The sequence below is a fragment of the Tympanuchus pallidicinctus genome, unplaced genomic scaffold, assembly GCF_026119805.1.
Source record: "Tympanuchus pallidicinctus isolate F22 unplaced genomic scaffold, pur_lepc_1.0 scaffold31, whole genome shotgun sequence".
NCBI lineage: Eukaryota > Metazoa > Chordata > Aves > Galliformes > Phasianidae > Tympanuchus > Tympanuchus pallidicinctus.
In genome coordinates, this window is record NW_026294749.1 from 3855601 (window position 1) to 3860274 (window position 4674).

A 4674-nucleotide genomic window follows, 5' to 3' on the forward strand; every position below is an offset into this window, starting at 1 on the left:
AAACCAGAGTGCCTTGGGATGAATCCCATTGGGCCCTATAGACTTATATGATCCAGCTGGAGCAGATTATTAGTTATTGTTATTTATTATGTTGTTATTTATTGTTAAACTTCATACAGTTATAAAGTGCTTTGTAGGTTGCTCTTTTTTCATGCCCTATGAGGCCGAATTCAGTTCAGATAGATAGTACCTCAGAAGAAAGCACAGCTCCTGATCACGAAGACACAATTTGGTGACAAAAGCAAAGAGAGCTCAGCACTGAACATGCTCAGATTCTTCTTTCTCCCCTTCATCAAACAGGCAACAACAACAAAGGATAGCAAGCAGTTCTCAGATCTTAACCACAAATTGAAGTGTGTTCACCAAAAAATATATAGCTGTAGCAGTTATTTTGATGTGGAGCACATCAAATTATGGAGCACATGAAAACCCCTAGAAGAAGAAATACTTAAGAAACAAGCAAAATAGGCGAGTATCAAAGGACTTCTGTGGCGGGATGCAATATGCTTTAGATACCTTCTAAGCACATTTTCTGACAGCCTAAACTTAGTTTGCAGAAAGCACTCACTGGAGGCTGTAGGTTTTGCATTAACAACTGTTTTATTGTAAATGTAATCAAAACCACTAACCCTTCTCTGTAAAGGTTTTAATATAAAATCATTCCATTCTGGTGCAGCTTCTAGTTTGTCTCATAAGTTCTAAAGAATAAAAAGATAACAAGCAACACAATTAGTCTATCAGTTCTTTTGACTCTATTCCTGATAGAGATGGTAAACTGTCACTATACAACCTATACAATTTTAACCATTACTTCAGCTAGAAAGCTGAAAATTAGGAAAACTTTCTGCATGTGTTAACAGTGAATAGTTATCTTCAAAATTCATTGCCCCTCGAATGTGATGGAAACTGTAAAACAAACATCTCAGAAAGAAGTCCCAGAATGGCCTCTCACTACAGTAGCAAGAAAGGTGGATTGTGATCTTTCAGAAAAAGGAAAGGAAGGAACAAGAAGGAAATCAAACCATTAAGTAGGGATTGAAATTGTCAGTACAAAACAGATCTCCTTTCACTTCAGGAAATACTGCTTGGATAGGTACTTGTAAGTCTCTTCAACATAATAATCATCTGGTTTGAAATTGTGTTACATAAGTAGCAGGAGCTCTGTCACAACTTCAGATCTCTCTCTGCATTTTTAGTTAGTGTGAACTGCAGCATTGCTCTCTACTTTCAGTTACATGCAAGTAAGTGAAGAGACTGCAATTGCGAAAGAAGAAAAACACTCTCTGCTTCCAGCTCTGTAAGTGACTTTATTTTTTGAGTTACTTTCCCTTCAAAAATTCTGCTATGCTTTCTATAGAAAGTCTATCTCTAGCCAATAACTGAAGAGTTATATTTCAGAAAAACCCCACCTATCCCAAAGGTAAACAAGTAGACTTCAAACCTGGACAGCAGAACAGAATCTAAAGTCCTTAAAACCAATACCACAACACAGATGCAAAGTGTGGCCTCGCCACAATCACAGGAATTCCACATACCGGCAGTTAACACTGACTGTTTTCTTATCTGACTGCTGCTCATTTCCAAAGCACTCCTGTAATTCATCACCTCATCCTATAGACCTTACTGAGGCAATTAGAACTGAACCAACAGCTCAACCCAGGTGGCAGGAATTTCGGGCAGCTGGCCTCTCCTCTCAGTTAACTAGCGAAAGAACAAGAGGTAATGACCTTAAGTTGAGCCAAGGGAGGCTCAATATATTAGGTATATTAGGAAAAATCTAAAAAGGTTCTGGCAGGCTGCCCAGGGAGGTGGTGGAGTCACTATCCCTGGAAGTGCTTAAGAAACACATAGATGTAACACTAAGGAATATGGGTTAGTGGGCACTAGATGATCTTAGTGGTCTTTTCCAGCCTTGATGATTCTATGGTCTCTATTAGCCATAACAGTCACTGCGTATTATCTGTAACTCCAACCACATAAGCAGAAAAACATTCAGTAACCTCTGTAAGCAGCTTTTTCGAAATATTAACTAGCAACTTCAAGGCAAGCACTAAACTCATGGTTTTGCATGGGCAAAACGCCTTTTTCTGCTCACTGAAAAGCAAAATAGTTTTTCACAGGTTCTTAGCAATACCAGGTAAAGGATTCATGGATAGGCCAGCAGTCATACACAGAATGAAAAATCAAACTCAACTAATTGGCAAAAGGTATCTCTGGCTATTCAGCACTCCTTCTAAAGAAGCAGCCTAAGCCCAAGAGATGCTCTCCTTTCAGTGGCTGTCCTCTATAAGAGCCCAGGATAGCTCCATCCCTTCTGGTGGGTGCACATGGGGAGCACAGATGCAAACAATTTGCCCTGTATTTGTATTCCCTAGGTCAGCCACACTCTTTCACCAGGTGCTCAATCACCAGTTCAAGCTGAGATACAACAGTTCCCCTACACATGTGCAGTTAGTAACAGAAACACCTCTTTCCATTTGTCTACAATTAACGTACTGAACAACCATGCCTATTTCTGGGAATGTAGCAATTGACAAATCAGATTTGAGCAGTAGTTTCTCAGAAACTGGGGAAAGAGATAAAGCTATAGTGGGATGAGCTGCCTATCCAAAGAGAGCTTCTTCCCAAGCTTGTTTGCCAATAGCTTGTTTTGGTAAGCAAAAAAAAAAAAGTAATTCCCTGCCTCCTTTATCACTTAGTACAAAGGCAGCACCTGCAGTCAGTGTAAAGAAGATCAGCCCTGGAACACTGGAATTTTGTCCTTTTCTGACTCAGGAAATACAGATTAAGTTACTTTGTCAGTCTTACCCTTACGAACAGAGATAACATTTAGCTATTGGCTACTTCACATAACTTAAGAGATAAAAAAAAAAACAAACCAACAAACAAAACAGTAATCTTCATTGAATCATTAAGATTGGAAAAAACCTCTAAGATCAGCTAGTTCAACTATCAATCCATCCCCACCATGATATGTGCCATGTTCCTCAGTAACATGTCTATATGTTTCTTGGTAACAATAGCAAAGCTGCTGACCCTTAGAAACAATTTTGAAATTACTGGAATATGATGCTCAACTACTCAGAATTCACATTATAAAATGAGCCAGGATTTTGCAAAATGAAAGGACGGCACCAAAAAGTGAAGTTGTACAACATATTTGTAATTCTTAGGTCTTCTTTTTCAAACAGTTGGTTTGCTGTAGCTTCTTACAATAGCATATACAATGCTGAAAGTCTCTACTAATTACCGTTGACCATGAAAAGTTACATGCAGTGACAAGTATATAGCTGAGGCAGGTGTACTACAATATAAAATATATTTGACTTACTGGCAAAATCAAAGTGGAGACATTTGGATGGATCCCATTAATGGCAAGCTGCATGGAGATTTCTCACCTGCTCATTTTCAAGTGGTGATGAATACTTCTTGCACCAAAAGAGATAAAGTTTCCCCTGGAAGAATTCTTGTGCCATTCCGCAGGCACTTGATGACAGAAAACACCTCCATGGAGCAAGCCCTGCTAAGTTACTTGTATCTGCTTGAGCAAGTTCAACAGATTTTCCATTAGGACCCAGTGAGTCACATGACAACTTCAATCCACATCAAGGCACTTTTCCTGGATTTTCTGAACATCTTTTGACTTCAGCTCCACGCTGTAAATATAACCAGAGGAACACTGTGCTCTTTTAGAGCCCGGCTTTAAGGTGCAGACATCTTTCATAGGATGAGCTAACCATCTATCATTACATTTAGCTTTCTTCTAATTTTTGCGATTTTCAGCCTTCAGTTTAGCTTTAGGATCCAAACTATAGTCTGAGTTCTAACACTGGAAACAATACAAGCTTAAAGGTGCAATAGCCTGGGCTGCTTCTTCACTTTTGTTCTTTTGCCAGAGCCTACAGAACTTGAAAGAGAAGCAGAAACTGCAGGCTGGGGCTCCTCAAGCTGAAACCGATCTGTTTCTTCTCTGAACAAGATGTTCACGACTTCACAAGAGCAAGGGCCAGGTGAACTACTGCACTGACTCCCCAGGCTCATATCACAGCATCTGACATCAACAGTGGCAACGAGACAGATGTTTTTGCAGGGTTTTCTTTATTTTCTTGGTCAACTTCATCTCTTGTGCTGTATGACACACTTCCATCTTGGTCCATGCTAGGACTGACTGACACTTGACTCAGAACCATAGAACCATTTGAGTTGGAAGGGATCCTTGCAGGTCATCCAGTCCAACTCCCCCACAATGAACAGGGATCCCTACAATACATCAGGCTGCTCAGAGCCCCATCCAGCCGGACCTTGAATGTGGAGCCAGGCGTGCTGTGATCACGCTTCTGATGCTGGAACAAGCAGCGCTCACACCGGGCCAGCAACGTGCGTTCGGAGCCCGGAGACACAGCGAGGTAGCGCCCGGAGGTTTGCTTTCCTGGGCTTCGCCGGCGGAGCACAGCACGTTCGCAGTTAAATTCATTCATCTTCAGGCGGTGCCGCTGGGCAAACCAGCAGAAGAACGACGAGAGTCCTCTCTGGGCCGTCTTAACCACAGCCGAAGGATCAGCAGCACCGCAGCCGCCACGCTCCCGCCTGCTCCCCACCGCCGCCCGCGCGCCCCGAGGCTGAGGGCGGCGCCGGCGGTTCGCAGCCCGCCCCGCACGCAGGGTTCGCTTCCGG

At 42.1% G+C, this 4674-nt stretch overlaps 1 long non-coding RNA gene across 1 annotated transcript in view; it reads right to left on the reverse strand.

Moving 5' to 3' along the window:
- Positions 1-4620, reverse strand: part of LOC128087735 (uncharacterized) — a 65133-nt gene extending 60513 nt beyond the window's left edge. The window contains exon 1 of the long non-coding RNA XR_008209968.1: positions 3332-4620. This is a non-coding gene — a long non-coding RNA (uncharacterized LOC128087735). The remainder of the gene's footprint in view (positions 1-3331) is intronic.
- Between the last annotated feature and the right edge of the window lie 54 nt (positions 4621-4674).